At 38.8% G+C, this 22426-nt stretch overlaps 1 long non-coding RNA gene across 2 annotated transcripts in view; it reads right to left on the bottom strand.

Annotated features, from left to right (window-relative positions):
• The window catches only part of LOC119516815, a 31741-nt gene extending 12360 nt beyond the window's left edge, over nt 1-19381 (bottom strand). For both annotated transcript variants that reach the window (XR_005213379.1, XR_005213378.1), the window contains exon 1: nt 19139-19381. This is a non-coding gene — a long non-coding RNA (uncharacterized LOC119516815). The remainder of the gene's footprint in view (nt 1-19138) is intronic.
• Between the last annotated feature and the right edge of the window lie 3045 nt (nt 19382-22426).

The following is a 22426-nucleotide window of genomic DNA, read 5'->3' on the forward strand; positions in this document are numbered from 1 at the left end:
TGACATAGCACAGTTAACCCTCAACAGAGGACCAGGGGGTGCACGGCCTGGAAGAGGGACCCACTTGCAAGTCTCAGGAGCCATACACCAATACCAAGGACTTGTGGGTCAGTGGCAGAGACAAACTGTGGCAGGACTGAACTGAAGGATTAGACTATTGCAGCAGCTTTAAAACTCTAGGATCATCAGGGAGATTTGATTGTTAGAGCCACCCCCCCCTCCCTGACTGCCCAGAAACACGCCCCATATACAGGGCAGGCAACATCAACTACACACGCAAGCTTGGTACACCAGTTGGACCCCACAAGACTCACTCCCCCACTCACCAAAAAGGCTAAGCAGGGGATAACTGGCTTGTGGAGAACAGGTGGCTCGTGGACGCCACCTGCTGGTTAGTTAGAGAAAGTGTACTCCACGAAGCTGTAGATCTGATAAATTAGAGATAAGGACTTCAATTGGTCTACAAATCCTAAAAGAACCCTATCAAGTTCAGCAAATGCCAAGAGGCCAAAAACAACAGAAAATTATAAAGCATATGAAAAAAACAGACGATATGGATAACCCAAGCCCAAGCACCCAAATCAAAAGACCAGAAGAGACACAGCACCTAGAGCAGCTACTCAAAGAACTAAAGATGAATAATGAGACCATAGTATGGGATACAAAGGAAATCAAGAAGACCCTAGAAGAGCATAAAGAAGACATTGCAAGACTGAATAAAAAAATGGATGATCTTATGGAAATTAAAGAAACTGTTGACCAAATTAAAAAGATTCTGGACACTCATAGTACAAGACTAGAGGAAGTTGAACAACGAATCAGTGACCTCAAAGATGACAGAATGGAAAATGAAAGCATAAAAGAAAGAATGGGGAAAAAAATGAAAAAATCGAAATGGACCTCAGGGATATGATAGATAATATGAAACGTCCAAATATAAGACTCCTTGGTGTCCCAGAAGGGGAAGAAAAGGGTAAAGGTCTAGGAAGAGTATTCAAAGAAATTGTTGGGGAAAACTTCCCAAATCTTCAAAACAACATAAATACACAAATCATAAATGCTCAGCGAACTCCAAATAGAATAAATCCAAATAAACCCACTCTGAGACATATACTGATCACACTGTCAAACACAGAAGAGAAGGAGCAAGTTCTGAAAGCAGCAAGAGAAAAGCAATTCACCACATACAAAGGAAACAGCATAAGACTAAGTAGTGACTACTCAGCAGCCACCATGGAGGCAAAAAGGCAGTGGCACGATATATTTAAAATTCTGAGTGAGAAAAATTTCCAGCCAAGAATACTTTATCCAGCAAAGCTCTCCTTCAAATTTGAGGGAGAGCTTAAATTTTTCACAGACAAACAAAGGCTGAGAGAATTTGCTAACAAGAGACCTGCCCTACTGGAGATACTCAAGGGAGCCCTACAGACAGAGAAACAAAGAAAGGACAGAGAGACTTGGAGAAAGGTTCAGTACTAAAGAGATTCGGTATGGGTACAATAAAGGATATTAATAGAGGGGAAAAATATGACAAACATAAACCAAAGGATAAGATGGCTGATTCAAGAAATGCCTTCACGGTTATAACGCTGAATGTAAATGGATTAAACTCCCCAATTAAAAGATATAGATTCGCAGAATGGATCAAAAAAAATGAACCATCAATATGTTGCATACAAGAGACTCATCTTAGACACAGGGACACAAAGAAACTGAAAGTGAAAGGATGGAAAAAAATATTTCATGCAAGCTACAGCCAAAAGAAAGCAGATATAGCAATATTAATCTCAGATAAAATAGACTTCAAATGCAGGGATGTTTTGAGAGACAAAGAAGGCCACTACATACGAATAAAAGGGGCAATTCAACAAGAAGAAATAACAATCGTAAATGTCTATGCACCCAATCAAGGTGCCACAAAATACATGAGAGAAACACTGGCAAAACTAAAGGAAGCAATTGATGTTTCCACAATAATTGTGGGAGACTTCAGCACATCACTCTCTCCTATAGATAGATCAACCAGACAGAAGACCAATAAGGAAATTGAAAACCTAAACAATCTGATAAATGAATTAGATTTAACAGACATATACAGTACATTACATCCCAAATCACCAGGATACACATATTTTTCTAGTGCTCATGGAACTTTCTCCAGAATAGATCATATGCTGGGACATAAAACAAGCCTCAGTAAATTTAAAAAGATTGAAATTATTCAAAGCACATTCTCTGACCACAATGGAATACAATTAGAAGTCAATAACCATCAGAGACTTAGAAAATTCACAAATACCTAGAGGTTAAACAACACACTCCTAAACAATCATTGGGTTAACAAAGAAATAGCAAGAGAAATTGCTAAATATATAGAGACGAATAAAAATGAGAACACAACATACCAAAACCTATGGGATGCAGCAAAAGCAGTGCTAAGGGGGAAATTTATAGCACTAAACGCATATATTAAAAAGGAAGAAAGAGCCAAAATCAAAGAACTAATGGATCAACTGAAGAAGCTAGAAAATGAACAGCAAACCAATCCTAAACCAAGTAGAAGAAAAGAAATAACAAGGATTAAAGCAGAAATAAATGACATAGAGAACAAAAAAACAATAGAGAGGATAAATATCACCAAAAGTTGGTTCTTTGAGAAGATCAACAAGATTGACAAGCCCCTAGCTAGACTGACAAAATCAAAAAGAGAGAAGACCCATATAAACAAAATAATGAATGAAAAACGTGACATAACTGCAGATCCTGAAGAAATTAAAAAAATTATAAGAGGATACTATGAACAACTGTATGGCAACAAACTGGATAATGTAGAAGAAATGGACAATTTCCTGGAAACATATGAACAACCTAGACTGACCAGAGAAGAAATAGAAGACCTCAACAAACCCATCACAAGCAGAGAGATCCAATCAGTCATCAAAAATCTTCCCACAAATAAATGCCCAGGGCCAGATGGCTTCACAGGGGAATTCTACCAAACTTTCCAGAAAGAACTGACACCAATCTTACTCAAACTCTTTCAAAACATTGAAGAAAATGGAACACTACCTAACTCATTTTATGAAGCTAACATCAATCTAATACCAAAACCAGGCAAAGATGCTACAAAAAAGGAAAACTACCGGCCAATCTCCCTAATGAATATAGATGCAAAAATCCTCAACAAAATACTTGCAAATCGAATCCAAAGACCCATTAAAAAAATCATACACCATGACCAAGTGGGGTTCATTCCAGGCATGCAAGGATGGTTCAACATAAGAAAATCAATCAATGTATTACAACACATTAACAAGTCAAAAGGGAAAAATCAAATGATCGTCTCAATAGATGCTGAAAAAGCATTTGACAAAATCCAACATCCGTTTTTGATAAAAACACTTCAAAAGGTAGGAATTGAAGGAAACTTCCTCAACATGATAAAGAGCATATATGAAAAACCCACAGCCAGCATAGTACTCAATGGTGAGAGACTGAAAGCCTTCCTTCTAAGATCAGGAACAAGACAAGGATGCCCGCTGTCACCACTGTTATTCAACATTGTGCTGGAAGTGCTAGCCAGGGCAATCCGGCAAGACAAAGAAATAAAAGGCATCCAAATTGGAAAAGAAGAAGTAAAACTGTCATTGTTTGCAGAGGATATGATCTTATATCTAGAAAACCCTGAAAATCGACGATACAGCTACTAGAGCTAACAAACAAATTTAGCAAAGTAGTGGGATACAAGATTAATGCACATAAGTCCGTAATGTTTCTATATGCTAGAAATGAACAAACTGAAGAGACACTCAAGAAAAAGATACCATTTTCAATAGCAACTAAAAAAATCAAGTACCTAGGAATAAACTTAACCAAAGATGTCAAAGACCTATACAAAGAAAACTACATAACTCTACTAAAAGAAATAGAAGGGGACCTTAAAAGATGGAAAAATATTCCATGTTCATGGATAGGAAGGCTAAATGTCATTAAGATGTCAATTCTACCCAAACTCATCTACAGATTCAATGCAATCCCAATCAAAATACCAACAACCTACTTTGCAGACTTGGAAAAGCTAGTTAGCAAATTTATTTGGAAAGGGAAGATGCCTCGAATTGCTAAAGATACTCTAAAAAAGAAAAATGAAGTGTGAGGACTTACACTCCCTGACTTTGAAGCTTATTATAAAGCCACAGTTGCCAAAACAGCATGGTACTGGCACAAAGATAGACATATAGATCAATGGAATCGAACTGAGAATTCAGAGATAGACCCTCAGATCTATGGCCGACTGATCTTTGATAAGGCCCCCAAAGTCACTGAACTGAGTCATAATGGTCTTTTCAACAAATGGGGCTGGGAGAGTTGGATATCCATATCCAAAAGAATGAAAGAGGACCCCTACCTCACCCCCTACACAAAAATTAACTCAAAATGGACCAAAGATCTCAATATAAAAGAAAGTACCATAAAACTCCTAGAAGATAATGTAGGAAAACATCTTCAAGACCTTGGATTAGGCGGCCACTTCCTAGACTTTACACCCAAAGCACAAGCAACAAAAGAAAAAATAGATAAATGGGAACTCCTCAAGCTTAGAAGTTTCTGCACCTCAAAGGAATTTCTCAAAAAGGTAAAGAGGCAGCCAACTCAATGGGAAAAAAATTTTGGAAACCATGTATCTGACAAAAGACTGATATCTTGCATATATAAAGAAATCCTACAACTCAATGACAATAGTACAGACAGCCCAATTATAAAATGGGCAAAAGATATGAAAAGACAGTTCTCTGAAGAGGAAATACATATGGCCAAGAAACACATGAAAAAATGTTCAGCTTCACTAGCTATTAGATGCAAATTAAGACCACAATGAGATACCATCTAACACCGATTAGAATGGCTGCCATTAAACTAATAGGAAACTACAAATGCTGGAGGGGATGTGGAGAAATTGGAACACTTATTCATTGTTGGTGGGACTGTATAATGGTTCAGCCACTCTGGAAGTCAGTCTGGCAGTTCCTTAGAAAACTAGATATAGAGTTACCATTCGATCCAGCAATTGCACTTCTCGGTATATACCCAGAAGATCGGAAAGCAGTGACACAAACAGATATCTGCACACCAATGTTCATAGCAGCATTATTCACAATTGCCAAGAGATGCAAACAACCCAAATGTCCTTCAACAGATGAGTGGATAAATAAAATGTGGTATATACACACAATGGAATACTACACGGCAGTAAGAAGGAACGAACTCGTGAAACATATGACAACATGGATGAACCTTGAAGACATAATGCTGAGCGAAATAAGCCAGGCACAAAAAGAGAAATGTTATATGCTACCACTAATGTGAACTTTGAAAAATGTAAAACAAATGGTTTATAATGTAGAATGTAGGGGAACTAGCAATAGAGAGCAATTAAGGAAGGGGGAACAATAATCCAAGAAGAACAGATAAGCTATTTAACGTTCTGGGGATGCCCAGGAATGACTACAGTCTGTTAATTTCTGATGGACATACTAGGAAGAAGTTCACAGAAATGTTGCTATATTAGGTAACTTTCTTGAGGTAAAGTAGGAACATGTTGAAGGAAAGCAGTTATCTTAGGTTAGTTGTCTTTACTCCCTTGTTATGGTCTCTTTGAAATGTTCTTTTATTGTATGTTTGTTTTTTTTAAATTTTTTTTTAAATTTTTTTTCATACAGTTGATTTAGAAAAAAAAAAGTTAAAAAGAAAAACAAGGAAAAAAAATATGTAGAGCCCCCTTGAGGAGCCTGTGGAGAATGCAGGGGTATTGGCCTACCCCACCTCGATGGTTGCTAACATGACCACAGACATAGGGGACTGGTGGTTTGATGGGTTGAGCCCTCTACCATAGGTTTTACCCTTGGGAAGACAGTTGCTGCAAAGGAGAGGCTAGGCCTCCCTATAATTGTGCCTAAGAGCCTCCTCCCGAATGCCTCTTTGTTGCTCAGATGTGGCCCTGTCTCTCTAGCTAAGCCAACTTGAAAGGTGAAATCACTGCCCTCCCCACTATGCGGGATCAGACACCCAGGGGAGTGAATCTCCCTGGCAACGTGGAATATGACTCCCGGGGAGGAATGTAGACCCGGCATCGTGGGACGGAGAACATCTTCTTGACCAAAAGGGGGATGTGAAAGGAAATGAAATAAGCTTCAGTGGCAGAGAGATTCCAAAAGGAGCCGAGAGGTCACTCTGGTGGGCACTCTCACGCACAATTTAGACAACCCTTTTTAGGTTCTAATGAATTGGGGTAGCTGGTGGTGGATACCTGAAACTATCAAACTACAACCCAGAACCCATGAATCTCGAAGACAATTGTATAAAAATGTAGCTTGTGAGGGGTGACCATGGGATTGGGAAAGCCATAAGGACCACACTCTACTTTGTCTAGTTTATGGATGGATGAGTAGAAAAATAGGGGAAGGAAACAAACAAACAAACAGACAAAGGTACCCAGTGTTCTTTTTTACTTCAATTGATCTTTTTCACTTTAATTATTATTCTTGTTATTTTTGGGTGTGTGCTAATGAAGGTGTCAGGGATTGATTTAGGTGATGAATGTACAACTATGTAATGGTACTGTGAACAATTGAATGTACGATTTGTTTTGTATGACTGCATGGTATGTGAATATATCTCAATAAAATGAAGATTAAAAAAAAAAATCAATCCCCCCACCGCCCTATGCTGAGTGTGTTGTAGCCAGCATACAAGGTTGGGGATTGCTAAATCCCCAAGGAAAGAAAAAATACCTTTTCGAAAAGAAATCAAAGGAACTTCTAAGGAGAACTAGATAAGCTTGTGTGATATTAGTGCTCCAAGCAAAACTCCTTTTTTCAGCATTCTGCAAAATGATTGCCTCCTTCCAGCCTGTGTACTCAGTCGAAAGCAAGCGTGCCTGCCAGGCCATCTCCCCTCTTCCTAGCACTCCCCACCAACCTTTGAGCTTTCTCATTTCCAAATATAAACAGATACCCAAAGGTCGCCATACATTTGAGGAAAGCCAGCAACATGGAAGAGACAGAATGAGTAAACAGAGAGAAAAACTGTCCCCAGAAAAGAAAGAACTAACCCATGAAACAGAAGATTTCATTATATTTAAATAATGTGATCAGTACTATCAAAGAGATACACACAAATAATATATCTATGAAACAAGGATATAATTCTGTGGAAAAGAAACAGAAAATTAGAAAGAGCTCTCGAAAAGGAAAAAGAAAAAGATGGCTGAAATTCCAAATGCAATATTAAAGTAGGAAGATAAATTCAAGGAAATATCTCAGGAAATAAACCAAAATGACAAAAATATAGAAAATTGATCCAAAAGGTATGAGACATGGAGGCTTAATCTAGGAGATCCAACATCCAACTAATAAGAATTCCAGAAACAAGAGAACAAAGAAAATCGAGGGGATGAATTTATTTTTAAAAATTAACATAATAAAAGTTTCCAGACAAGTTCTTAGAAAATTTACTTCCTACCCATCTCTTTACTGGAAATCCTTGAGAAAGTTTTTGGGTAAAAGGAGGGAGTTGGACCTGGGATACAGTGGATGCCACCCAGGGGGGATTGAAGGAAAGGCCCACACCGACAGCTATGCAGCAGGTCCTCCAAAAAAGCAGGTCCAGATCAGAGTATGAGAATTCTGGAAGGGAGGTCCCTGGAAGAGAACAATAATGACCATTTATTTGTGCTAAAAAAAAATTTGTGTACTCAGAAAAAAAAATGAAGACATAGTAAGGGTATTAGATGCAAGAAGGTCACCAGGAACTCCATGAAAAACAAAAAGCTATATGAAAAAAACCACAGTCTAAATACAAAGAAACTGGTTCTAAATAGGAAATTAATTAATTTCAAGGAAAAGAAAATGGAATGGGTTGCAAGCAATGGATAAAATGAATAAGAACCTGGAACGGTAGGGTTATGCTCAAGAAGATGTATTATGTTAACTCACATGCTTCTTCTTAATAGCAACAAAAAAGTAATTGGAAACTCAAGAGAAAAAAAGAGTCAGAAAAACATTTTCCAAATGCAAAGCAAACTAAAATGTGGCATGCTTGAATTTTATGCTAGGAATGTTCCTATTTGAGTGGCGTAAGTGTTGGGGAGAAAGCAGTGTGTTTATAGACACTCTGACTTCAGTGAGCAATTTTTGCAGTTATAATAATGTGAATGCTGTTAATTATTTTCAATATGCAGCATCAATCTATAGACAAATGACAAAAAAAGGTAATTATGGTTAAAAAGCATGCTATCAATTGTATCAACTTTGATAGTTTAAAATACAGGTTCAGCTAACAAAAGTTGAGATGGAGAGGAAATGGGTGGCCAAAGTCTTTATCAGACAAAACGGGGAGTTGGGAAGAACAGTCCATTGTAATGGACCAAGAAATGGAGATTGGAGCATGCTGGGAAGGTTGCAAGGGTGTAAGGGAGCCCACTCCTTGACTATCATAGCAGGAAGCCAACAGATGATATTTAAAGTTGATAACTCAATAGTGGTATAAATGTATAATTTATAGATATGGAACTAACCACTAGAATAAATGAAAGGTTAGAATTAATGACTTTGGTGGAGGGGAGAAAAGGGGGAGACAGGAGGGGGAATGGACTGTTGTTTTCATTATAATTCCTTTATATATTTTTTAATCTGATATAAATTCTAGTATTTTTTCAGTTTAAATTAATAAAAGCTTATTAGGGTAACACTTTTTGCATGCTTCCATTTTAACATGTTGGTATTTACCCTGTGCCAGGCTCTATGCATGTAGTACTCCAATCCTGACAACCTATGAGGTAAGTCCTATTATTATCACCATTTTACAGACAGGAAACTGAGGCTTAGAGATGTTAAAGAAAAATCACTTGATACTATACAGCTTTAAGGGTAGGGTCATAATTCTAACTCACGTAGAAGTGCTTATTCTCCATGTGATAGCATCATTCAAATGATTTTCTGCCTGATCCTCCAATGCTCAGATGAAGGATGCAAAACTTTGGAGTAGGAATATTCCTAGGACAGTGGATTTACTCTCCACACCTCTGGAGAGTATAAGGTTATACCTCACAGTGTCAAAAAAAAAATGAATCAAGCTGAATATTTATGGGGATGTTTTAAAGAAGGCAATGTTTGTGACAAAATGAGTTTCTAAAAAGAATTCCCAGTGTGAACTCGCAGGATTCTGGAGAAATGATCTATGTAAACCCATCAATTTTGCTCTGAGGTCATCTCCACCCCTACCCCCATGCACCCAAATGCACCCATGCCGAAATAGTATCACTAAAACTACCACTTCTTGGGCCTTGAACTTCCTTTTGTGACTGAAGTCAATATGGTTTCAGCACAGCAGTCTTGCCCTGATCTCTAATTTTCTTTGAGCAAGTGCACACAAAAGATTGCCACATTTGACATTTTGATTTGAAAAATATTTTTTGATGGATAGAAAATGCAAATCCTAAGAAATCACCTTAAAAAAAAAGGAGGTACCTCTTGTCTTAATTGCAGATTTTCTACCATCTTTCTCCTTTTGACAACTTCCTCCTATTGTTTTAGCAGACAGCTTCTTTGATGCATCAGATCATGGTGCACATCTCTGAGGCTATCTGAAAGTGCATATCTTATTATCTCTGATTTAAATAATTTATTTTTCAAATCATATTCAAGATCCAGGTTGTCCATGTGCCTACTCCCGATGCCAAAAGTGTAGTCCATTCTCAAGTCTGGAAGAGCTGGGGTTTGAGTTCTGATGGTTTGAACTTTAAAAAGAAGCATGCAAAACATTTTCTCCCTTAGATATACAGTCAGTTTGGCAAATGAACCTGCATTTTTTTTTTTTTTTCATTTCACACTCTCCTGAATCTTTCAGGATCTTACTTCTTTAGTTTCTCCCATTCTCTCACCCTAATTGTCAACTAACTTCTTGAAAGACTGGTCTTCATTTTCTGCCTCTACTTTCTTACACTCCAACTGTTCCTCAGCCACCTGAACTGATTTCTTGTCTCTTCCCCCCACCTACCCACCCCCCAAAATCCCTGTCATGCTGGTAGGATCCAGGCTGGGTATCCTCTGGTCATGCACCAGAGTTCCGTAGGACGTCCATTACATCACATGGCAGGAATTAAAAATAGGCTTTGTTGGGAAAACTCACTAGGAGATTAGGCCTGGGCTCCAGATCCTTCCATCATCTTCCAGAGAGGGGTATTCTAAGTGAGCAAGTGTCCCTCCATGGGCCTCTCTTTTGAGGGCAAGTGAGGGAAAACAGCCTTGTCATTGGAGGATTTAGGTACCTGCTGTTTAAGGAGTTGTCTGGGAATTCTTGATGCCCCCACTTGGAGAGACTTTGGGTTTATGACATATTGCATTCCCCCTTGCTGGGGGCAGGAAGGTGCAAATCCTACAAGAAGGTGAATTTGGTTATGGCACCTCTGGCTGGGTGAAGCCCATCCCCCTGTGGTAGACTGAATCATGTCCCCCACAAAGTCATGTTCAAGTTCCTAATCCCCAGTCCTGTGAGTATGAACTTATTTGTAAATAGGACCTTCAGAAATCCCATTTGGATAAGGCCAAATTGAATCAGGGTGGGCCTTAATCCAATATAGCAAAGGAATCCAGTTATTTTGTAGAAACTAGAGGAGGAGACAAATAATTTTGTGATGGAGGGAGAGATTGAACCACCACCAGAATGCTACAGACTTTGGAGAAAACATGGCCTGCCTATACCTCGATGCTGGATGTCTAGCCTTGTAAACTTCAAGACAGTACATTCCCATTGTTTTAGCCAACCACATTGTGTTATTTGTCATAGCAGCCCTGGCAAACTGAGACACCCCCTCTTCCCTCAACCGAAGTCCCCACCTCTACCCTCCCACCTCCCCATAGCTACTGTCTTATTATCCAGACAACCCAGAAAGAGCTCCCTCGGTCACTTTCAAACAGTGCTATTCATTTCACCACAAGCCCCTATTATTCCTGAAACTGTTGTAGCTAGAAGTGCAAGTATACTAGTAAGTAGCTAAACACAGTTGTCACTAGTCAGTCCTTACCTTGTTATCTCTATCACATTTGGTACTACTGACTACTCCCTTTTCTTGAAACTAGCACTTCTCTTGCCTTTTCTAATATTACTCTCTCCTGATTCTCCTCCTACTGGTCTGAACTTCTCCATCTCCTTCACTGGCTCCTTTTATGAAAGTTAGTGGCTAAGTTTAAAATGGAAAAAAATCTACTTTTTATAGAATTATAGCATTTTTAAATATGGAGAAATACATGAAGAATAACTAAGAGTTGAATGTGATTTCCTCTAGGAAGATTAGAAATCAGCAGCAAGGAGGGGTATTTTTTTTTTTTTTTTGTAATAATTCTTATGCAGTATTTGACTTTTTAAACTGTAACTATGTCTTTAAGGGAAACCAAAAATATAATTTAAACATTTCAGTAGAAAGATTGGAAAATAATATCAAATAAATTTTACACATATTTAGAAATGTCTCCAAGTTTTATAAAGAGATAAAAACCATGAAGGCAAACAGCTGATGGTTAACATGTTCCCATGTGTAATGTATATTATACATAATGCACAAATATGCATAGAATATCTCTGAAAATAGGCAAGTTAAATTCACAGAAGTGGTTAACTCTCTGGAAGGGAAACTGGGTGGTTGGAGGACTGAGATCAGACTAAGACTTTTCATGGCATACCCTTTTATCTTTTGAATTTTGTATTATGTGCATTTTCTTTTCACTTACTCAAAATAAAATAAAATCCTACTCTTCCAAATCTGATTGAAAATAATGTTTGGCAAGCAGCTCTTGAATGCAATGTCTCCCAAGATTTCATTTAAATGCCTACAAAGGATCAAGTTTATACCATCACTAAACTAAGACTGACAGACAACAATAAATTAGATTCTGGGGTGACTCATTCTACATTATAAAATCAGTGGAGCTGAGTTGAAAGCACCTACCTAATCTTCATTTCATGGCATGCCACTCGAGTTCACAAAACAGAGAGTATCTCTATATTAGCGGAAAACACTTTGCAACCTCCTCCCTACTCCCAGATCAAACACTTGTGTCTGTCCATGTATTCATCCATTCTCATAAGAGAGAATATGAACCAAGACTGAAGGCTTGTGTGAGATACTGACCACTGCCCTGGGGCTGGGACTACAACTGTGTGCAAGACAGCCGTGATCAGAGCCAGATGGACTTAACCAAGTCAGAAAACCGGGAAAGTGATTTCCGTCAAGCTGGGATTTTTTTGAAACTACCATTTGCCACCTCCCATCCCACTCACAATCCTTTGTCATTCATTAAGAAACACGAACTGCCAGGTAAGGATTGGAGGAGGGTGCAGAACGCAGACAAGTCAAGAATTGCTGCAGGGGCAGATAGGAAGAAACCTGATATCTGTGTATGTCCAAAATTGGATTTTCTTTTCAGTGGTATTTATTACATTCTCAATGTTCTGTTACCATCACTATTGTCCATTACCAAAACTATTTCATCACCCTAAACAGAAAGTCTGTATCTATTAAGCAATAACTCCCCATTTCCCATATGATTCATGTGAATGGAATCACACAATATTTGTCTTTTTTGTGTCCAAATTGTATTTTCTTTGTTCAGAGTATTACAGAATCAAGCACAGGGAACAGGAGATTATACCATTTCAGCAGAGCAGAAATGCAGTGGTGAGCATCTGCTAGAATTTGGTCTGGGAACTGGAATAATCAACCTTCTCTCCAGTGGTGGGTCTGTGATGAGAATTTAACCATCACTCAAATAGACAGAGTGAGGCCAAAGGCCACCTACATGTTGAAAAACTTTGTCTTATAATTCACTCAAAAGAAATCAAAATGTGTCCTGTAGAAAAATAATCACATCGAAGAGAAGGGAATAGCATGCTGAAGATTTGCAGAGACCACCAAAAACCAGAGGAAATTTTCAGGGACTATGCTATCCTTAATAGAATGCAAGAAAATGTGGTCAACATGAAATAGAATGGAAAAATCATAAAGAATAAATAATGTAAGAAGAAGGATGTAACAAAATTAAAATGGTTATGGATAAAATAAAAAAAGGACAACATGGGAACTAAAATCATAATAGCAAAATAAAATCTATAGACCAAAAATGCTCCTTTAGAAAATAAAATTAAGTAATATGAAGGAAAAATGTGGTTGGTTGATTGCATTAATGGCTCTAATTAATGGGCCCCCTCTATCCATTGCCCTTGCCCTGTAACTTTGAAGTCCCTTCCACTTTGACTTTGGACCCAGCCATGTGACTCATCAGAGCAACAGTAGCAAACCTGATGCAAACAGAGGCTTGAAAAAGTGAGTAAGCATTTAGCTCTTCATCCACTTGCTGTCTTTTCCATGAGAACACGTCCAGGCTAGCCTTCTGGACAATGAATGACCACATGGAGCAGAATGCAGTCATTCCAACACAAGCTATCCTAAACCAGCCAACCTCTAGTAAACCCCCTGTCTCACTGAGACACATGAGCAAGCCAAGCTGATATTAGTGGGGTTCAGCCCAGATTGGCAGAACCACCTAGCTGACGTGTAGATTGCTGGGAAATGAGACATGGTCATTGTTTTCAGCCATTATGTTTTGACATGTTTTCTACCCTCCATAGGCAACTATTCTCCTGTGTTTAATAGGTTTGCATCCTTTTATTTGTCCTTCTGAAAACATTTACTGTTGTTTTATGTGGAAGTATTTTTATTGAGATATAATTCACATAACATAAAATTCACAAATTTAAAGTGTACAATTCAGTGGTTTTTAGTCTATTCGCTATGTTGTGCAAACACTGCTACTATTGTGCACTGTTTTAAATTCACATGAAAGTATTGTGCTGTATTGTCTTTCTATTCCTTACTATTTTCATCAATTGCTATGTTTTTCAAGCCTGACCATGGTGCTTCATGAACATCTGGTCCATTGCTTCTAGTTGCTTCCAGTGGAGGGTTTCGTAATATACAGCTACCACATTTTTCTTATCCATTCCCTATGTGATGGATACATAGATTATCTCCAGATCTCCACTGTAACAACCAATGCTGCAGTGAACATCCTCGTCCATGTCGTCTTGTGGGCCAGTGTGGTAACTGCTCTTTTGGAGAGGCATTGCTGGGCACAGGCGAGGAGAATACCTGATCCTGCTAAGTACTGCCAGATAGCTCTCTGGAACGGCTGCACCAGTCCACACTCCCACTTGCAGTGTCCACCGGCTTTCAGCATTGTCACCTTTCTATTTTATGACATTCTAGCAAGTATAAAGGGACATGCTCTTGTCTTGGTTTCATTTTCCTCATTATTAATGAGATTGAGCATATCTTCATAGGCTTATTAGCTTTTGGGGTTTCCTCTTACTGAGTTGCCTGTTTTGTTGCTGCTGTAGTTTGGGTTTGCCCCCACTTTTTTTTTTTTTTACAATTGGAGTTCCTGTCTTTTTTTTTTTTTTTTTTTTCCTTTCTCTATGTACTCTAGATATTAGTCTATGTTTGGTTTAGGATACTGCAGATATCCTCTCCCAATCTGATCTCACTGTTATTTTTTTCCATGGTCTCTCATTCTCCATGTGGATAGCACATTCAAATTGTCTGCACCCAGAGCCTGTGTCAGTCAACTACCCAGTGTCCACAAAAATGGAGACCTGGCCACCTGCCACAAACACCCTCCCCAGCCGACACCATGCAGAGTGCGGCCTAGCCCCTGCCGTGCATGTCTGCTCTGCCACCATCCAGCTTCACCTTGACAACTTCTAGGAATATTCCCTCACCCTACCCCTTGGACAACAATAAAACAAGGTGACTTTGATTCTCAGTGAGGTAGTGGGGAGGAGAACCGTCAAATGGGAGAATTTCGAGGTGGTACAGCAGACAGACACTCCACTAGGCTTTCAGATTTCTTGTCTTTAATGAAGGTAGAAATTGGTGGTGGAGAGCTGTTTCATAAGTAAGAGACCCTCAGAGAAAAGGTGGGGGTCAACGCCGCTGAAGATTTCTCCACCCAACAAAGCAGGTCCTTGGGCTTCAGACCATGGGCCCCCTAAATTCAAGCTCTAAATCAGTTATCAAAGCCTTGAGTAAAACGCATAAGCAAAGTGAGAGATTCCAGACCAACGTCTTTGAAGACATTTTTCTACTCGTGGGCAGTCTTTTGCCTATTTTAAAAATTGCATTGTTTGTCTTTTTGTTGTTGAGTTGTAGTTCTTTATATATTCTAGATATAAAATCCTTATCAGATACGTGGTTTCCAAATATATTCTCCCATTTCACAAGTTGTCTTTTTATCTTCTTGATAAAGACCTTTGATGTACAAAGTTTTAAATTTTGATGAAGTCCCATTCATTTATTTTTTTCTTTTGTTGCTCATGCTTTTGGTGTAAAGTCTAAGAAACCATTGTAAGTTCATAAATATGCACCTTATTTTTCTTCTAGAATTTTTATAGTATTGATTCTTATATTTAGGTCTTTGATCCATTTTGGGTTATTTTTTTATTTTTTGTTTTATTATCTTTTGAGTTATTTTTTATTTTTTGTTTATTTTTATTTTTTGTTTTATTATGTTTTTTTTTTTTTGAGTTAATTTTTTTATTTGGTGTGAGGTAGGAGTCCACCTTCATTCTTTTGCATATGGCTATCCAGTTCTCCCAGCACCATTTGCTGAAGAGACTATTCTTTGCCCCTTGGGTGGACTTGGTACCCTTGTCAAAAATCAGTTGGCAAAGGTGTGAGGTTTTTTTCCTGAACTCTCAGTTTTATTTCATTGGTCCATATGTCTGTCCATGTGCCAGTAAATATTTGGTTTTTATTAACAATGCTGGAATGGAAAGCATTTACTGCATGTCATTTTATAATGGTGGTTTTGAAATGTGTTAACTTAATTAGGCTGAACTGTGGGTCTCAGAATTCCCTTCCTTGTATGTTTCTTGTTAGGGTAGGCCACAGGAGACTATTTTTTTGCATGAGATTTGGAAGACAGAAGTGAAAAAGCATCTATATTGCTTTTATGCTTAGAAAGTCAGGACAGGGTCACCGGGTACTTTTTTTTTGTTTTTTTTTTTTTTGGAGTAAATACATTTATTGATACCCATTTATATAGTTCAATGAAATAATCTATAAATATAAAAGCATTTTTCTTTTGGATATCACCATGGTCCATGTAAATACTCAACAGTCAGAATCATCTGCAGGAAGCACTCCAAGTCACACTGTTAGGTTTACAGACCTGAATATACATATTTCATAAAACAGTGGCACTTATGTACTCAAGTGGTCCAGTGGCTTTGGAATACTTTGACTACTGGGCATGTGGAGTAAAAATGTATAAATGTAAATCAACAGAAAGGGTATCAACCATCCACAAAAATAAGCAATTAAGAATTAATATCCTAGGCGAAGAAAGTACCACAGTTGACACTTTGTGTCAGAATACAGGAGACAAAGTATGTAAAACACATGTTGTGGCACCATGTGCTCTCTCCAACTCCCAGTGGATAGTCCACCAGTGCCTTAGGGTCAACAAAACAGCAATTCCTAAGGAATCTAGAGAGCATGGAATACACCGGGTACTTTTATAGCTCACAAAACTTGCTTATCTGCTGACTCACTTTATTAGAGTAGGGTAGCCACTGAGCTATACCTACTCTAAGCTTATAAAAAACTCTGTTATGGCTTCTCAGAATGCTTTTACAACTTAATTTTTTGTATTTGGCGCCTTTGGAATTTGTCCGTGTGGTTACCAGGTTGTTCCAAGACCATATATTGAATACTGTTTTTCCCCATTGACTTTAAATGCCATCTCTATCATTTTATATATTCCTGTATGTTTGCATCTATTTCTGGATTTCTAGCCCTTTCCATCAATTTATATGTAACATCATTTTATTTATTGTAGTTATACTATTTAAAAATATCAGGCTGGCCCAGTCTCCATTAATTACTGCTCTTTTTCAGAATTTTACTGCTAAATCTTATTTGTTTATTTTTGTATACAAAGTTAAGACTCAACTTCTGTAATTTAAAAAATCCATTAAAAATTTCATTGGAATTAAACAAAATTTATAGGGAGAATTGATACCTTTATGATATCCAAAAACATAGTATACCTGTCCACTTGATCGGTTTTTCTTTGTGCCCAAGAATAAAATTTTAAAATTTTCTTTGTGGAACATACGCATTTCTTGGTAAGTGTATTTCTGGCTATTTTATCTTTTTTGAGACAATTGAAATGTATCTTTTCTTCCATTGTGTTTTGGAATTGGTTGTGATTAATACACATTATTTTTGCCTTGGGTTCTTCAGTGGGACACACCTGAGCTGCTGCAGGCAGGCTGATATCCTACCGTTACTGCTGCTTTTAATTTTTTTCAGTACATTTCCTAAACAGTTTTAAAAACAATAAATTAAGTACCGAAGCTCTCCTGCAACTTTCTCTCTCAGCCATTCAGTTCCAAAATTCCTTAGCAAGGTCACAGCTGGTGTCCCTCTCTGCTGGTATTTTAGTCATGTCAAGGTTCTTGTTTATATTTTTCTCCTACAGGTCAAATAGTGGGGATATTTTTGATTAAAAAGGGAGTTTGATCTCATCAAGCCGCCAAACTGAGCACTTAGGATGCTGACCAGCAGGGCTGTTATCTGTTCTGAGGACCCCACTGGTGTGGGTAATTGTGCAAGTCTGTGGAAATTGCTAAGGCCATATTTTCATACCCTCTCCTGAACTGATACAACTTTGCAGTGCTAAGAGAATAAAAATTACTTTGCTTTCATTATATTAATTGATTAGAAATGGTTGGAACAGCAAGGGAGCTTTGAGATCAGGCATCTAGTCTGAAACTTTCATCTATGAGGAGGACCATGTTGAAGAGACTTGGCTGTAGTTAAAAGAACTGAAGACTCCAGACTCCAGGCTGGTCCTCCCTCCTCTAACTTAAACTCCTTTCTCCTCTTTAGCTTAAAATGTCTCAACATTTTAAAGGACCTTCCTCCAAACAGTCATTGATTTTCATTACAAGCACCAGAGTGAAAAACACTTGGTTCTCTGACTTCCTTGGGTGAGCAGCCAGTGTGGCCAAGGGAGAGCCCAGGCCTCCAACCCAGCCTGCCCCAGCCAGTGCTTGGCTCAGCCTTGTCCTCGCCAGTGAGACCAAGGGCTTATTGCCTCTCTCTGTGTGTGGTTTCCTCATCCACAAAAGGTGGCTAATAAGAGGACTATTTCATAGGCTTATGGTTAGGATTAAAGGAGTTAATACATTGACAGCATTTGGAATAATGTTCACCTTTTCTCATTCCATAAAAGGGGGGATTCAGACAAGGGGAACTTTCTGTGAATGGTATCTTTAGTCAAAACTTGTTTAGATTAAAATCAGGTGGAACCCTATGAAGTTACCAACCATTTTTGACTTACAAAAACAGCAATTTTATGTGGTTCAATTTAATATTCCTGGAAGCTGTACTTCAGACTGTGAAAATGCCAGGAAACAAGAGCATCCCATGGACCCCCTCAGGACAGCATCCAGCAATCAGAGATTAAACCGAGTCAGCTGCCAAGGGGTCACCTTCTCCTACAGAGATGGACATATAAGCAGGCAGCAAGAGCTGCAAATCAAAACAAGCAAATGAGATTATGTGTTTAGGACTTGAAAACAGTAAAGTGCTGTTCAAATATTATCACAAAAGAAATCATTGTTTGTCATATAAGCAGTCTTTAGTGCCTCACCCAAGAAAAATACACATTTCAATGGTAGTATTTTTGACATTTCATATTTTCACTTGAGAAGGCCAAAATGTAAAGGATTGAATTGGCAGCACCATAGATATTGTGGATTTTATTCATTTCATGATCCTGGGTAGACCACATGGACTGCAGGAAAATATGTTTTCTTAAGCTTTTGCGAGTCTAATAGTTGGGTGTCTTTTTTTCACTAATAGTTTAAATTTAAATTAGAGGATAATTACATGGTAAGAAATGTGGTCTTTTGACAACCTTCTCATGGGACCTTAGCACACCAGCAGCCAGCTAAAATGAGCATCACTTCTTCAAAACACCGAGAATTTGGCAAATGCTGTGCATGAACCACTCACCATCATGCTCGGTGCAGGCCAAGTTCTGGAACTCTCTCCATCACGGCTTGGCCCCCAGTTTCATAAGCAGAGGATGCAATCAGAACTATGCAAGACGGCCCAGAAGGGAAAAAAAAAAAAAACGTGGTGGCCTCACATTACCTTATAGTCCACTTCCTTTTCAGACAGGGACGCTACCAGGTTTCCAGGAGTCCCTCCCCTTTTGATGTTTACAAGGGAGTAAAACCCGACTACCCAGGCTGACCTGCCTCATCTGAATGAGCAACTTGGAGGTGATTAGGGGGTTAAGGAGGAGCTTCAGTGGGGGTCGGTGGGGGGAGTGTGGAGGGGGTGGAAATGTGGACTTCCAAAGGTCGGCTCTCTGTGCAAAGGTTCACTTTCTGTTTGCATTCGGCATCTGTGCTCTGGAATTCTGATGTGGGCCTATTCATGCCCATGGAAACCATCCCTGCAGTGGCCTGGCCTGGGTCCACAAGGCTCAGCTACACTTGTCCCAGGAACTGAGCCAGCTCAGAGCTCCCTGGTGGTCTGAGTCCCAACCCTAATCCCCCTTTTGTTTCCCAAATGGCCTTTATTCCATGCACTGGGGAAATAATATAAGCATTGTTAAATGCGAGTTGGTCATGAGGTCTGTAGGGACCCCCAGCTTGGACTCAAAGCCCAGCCTTCCAAAGGGGAGCCGATGCCCAATGTCAAGTTAACTTGACTGCCCTTTGGAGCAATCTTGGCCTGAGAGGCATATGATGAGACTGCCCAAAGCTTGGCTTTCTTGTTGGGTATGTCCGCTTATGACTCTTCTGTTTATCTGTCCTCTATCCTCTTCCTACCTTTCTCCCACATCCATGAGAGTAGTTCCCTCTGGGGAGGGATGGGAATAGGATTGGGGGAGGAAACGACGTGACTTCCACTTTATTTACAATGATCCACTTCTTTTCTAAAATTAAAGGTCTGCTACAAACCTTTGGTGACAAAATATTAACATGATATTTTGGGAGTGATTTAATGGCTGTATTTTTCTGATTCTTAAAACTTAATACTGTACTTCAAAATGTTAACAGTGGTGAAATTAGTGGCAATGCCTTTTTTCTCCATATATGTTTCTCATGTTTCTCCTAACAAGCGTATTTTCCTTCTCTAATCAGAAAGAAGAATTATTTAAAGCATGTGTTGAGTGATTGTTTATACAAACTGCTAAGCGATGGGTACTGGGTGGAGAGAGATTTGGACAAGGTCCCTGTGCTTTATAAAGAAAGGACACTGGATGGCACAAGCTATATGTACAGGGTCATCTGGGAAGCAGAACAAAAACATTTAAGCTGACAGTATAGAACGAGAGCATGATGTGTTGGACTCCTGAGCAGGTACGCAGGTGGCAAGAGGGAGGGACTCCAGTTTCAGCGTGAACCACAATCAGGAAGTTAGTCCACCATTGAAAAGGAGATTATAACACTCCTTCCTTTGTGGCAGAGATACAGGGACACCGAGGGGGTAAGCAGGGCAGCAGCCCTGAACAAGCAGGGAGAAGCCACCCCCAGGACAGGCGGTAAAGGAGAGTGTCCACATTTCCCAGACTGTGTGGGAGGAAAAGCGAAGCCCCCTTAGCAATTCAGCATTTAAGATGAAGACATGTTTTGGAAATAAAAATGAGGACTCTGGTCATAAAAAGGAAACCAGCTCAGAGCAGTGTGGTGTGGAGAATGGTGAGGCACCTGCAGAAGAAGATGGATGATGCGAGATGCTGAGAATCTGGTCCAATTGGAACCAGGATCGTTTGCTTAATGACAAGTTCTCATCATTTGCTCAGTGAAGAGGACTGGTGTGTTGTAGCAAAGCTTCATGTCATAGGCTTTTTATTTTGTTGTTTATAATACCTGGGTTTTGTACAGGAAAATGCATGTTGTTCATTAGATTTCAGAGTGTGTGTAAATTGACTCCCAGACAATAAATACTCTCGTTACTTTAAGACTTTCTCCAGTTAAAGAATCTGACCAGATGTTATTGAAAGTTTTGACTACATCTGTCAAATTCACCTTCTAAGGATGAATAAGACCAGATAATTAGTCCTGTCTTTCCAATTTTCATAATGTTACTTTGATAAAGCTTATTTCTCCCGGCTGTGGTACAGATTATAAAAGAGTCTGGCATAACTTCTCATTCCGTCAGTCAGCAAATTTAGATTGGGCATATATTTTATACCAGGCACAGTGTCAGCCACCAGGAGACCATGATCAACAACACAGATCCAGACCCTGCCATCCTGGGGGACTTCCCCAAATGGGCAATTCTGCTCTTTCCTTTATAAACATTCTCCTTGGCTGGGACCCGAGCTGGGCTGATCCCTAAGAACTCAAAGAATATTGATGTTGTTGAGAACAAATTCTTTTCTCCATTACAACTTGTTTCTGGGTGAAACCAGCCAAATACATGTATACCCACAAAACCCCACATAGCACAATAAAGAGAGAAGTGAAGGCAGTGGGGGTGGGAGGTAGTTTTCAGCTACAAATACTTTGGAATGTTCAGTGAAAATAGATGCGTTTTAGTTGCTAAAGCTGAAAGAATTCTTAGAAATAATCTAGATTAATGGTATTCAAGCTCTTTTTCTTCTAACAAAATCCTTTACAGAACCCCAATATACCAAAATGGGGTAAAAGAAGCCCACTAATACAGCTACCAACATCTTCCCTCTCTGCTTCTCAGTCAGCCCTTGAAGAACATCTTCTGAATGCAAATGTTTTGGTTCAATGTTTACAAGCAGGAGAAATACATATGCTCCCCTTTCAAAAGGACAACATTCTTGCATGTCCCCGTTTACCTTTATTGTAGTTCTCCTCAAGTCTGCACCAACGTTATTATAGACATAAATTCCTTATGCTCATAGCTTTTGAACAACTATCGCAAAACAAATTTACAAATTCAATACAAACATAACCACAAAACCAAATTTACTTTGATAACATTAATTTAATTTGCCAAATGTTGTTGTTTTGCTAAAACTAAATTGCTACTAGTAAATGAATATGATGAGTTCTATGGGGAAGTTTTTTGGACCTGACATGCATCTACTATTGTGTGTGTGTGTGTGTGTGTGTGTGTGTGTGTGTGTGTGTGTGAACAAAAGAGAAAACTCAATTTTCCCCCTACTTTTCTCTATTAAAATTGCTGCACAAATAGTAATTTAATGCCCATCCAGGAGAAGTGGGTAGTGATTCTTCATCATGAAAATGATATATTACATATTTAGTATCTTCCGTTTGCAGTATTGCACTTTTGTTTAACTAGAATACA

The sequence above is a fragment of the Choloepus didactylus genome, chromosome 20 (genome assembly GCF_015220235.1).
Source record: "Choloepus didactylus isolate mChoDid1 chromosome 20, mChoDid1.pri, whole genome shotgun sequence".
NCBI lineage: Eukaryota > Metazoa > Chordata > Mammalia > Pilosa > Megalonychidae > Choloepus > Choloepus didactylus.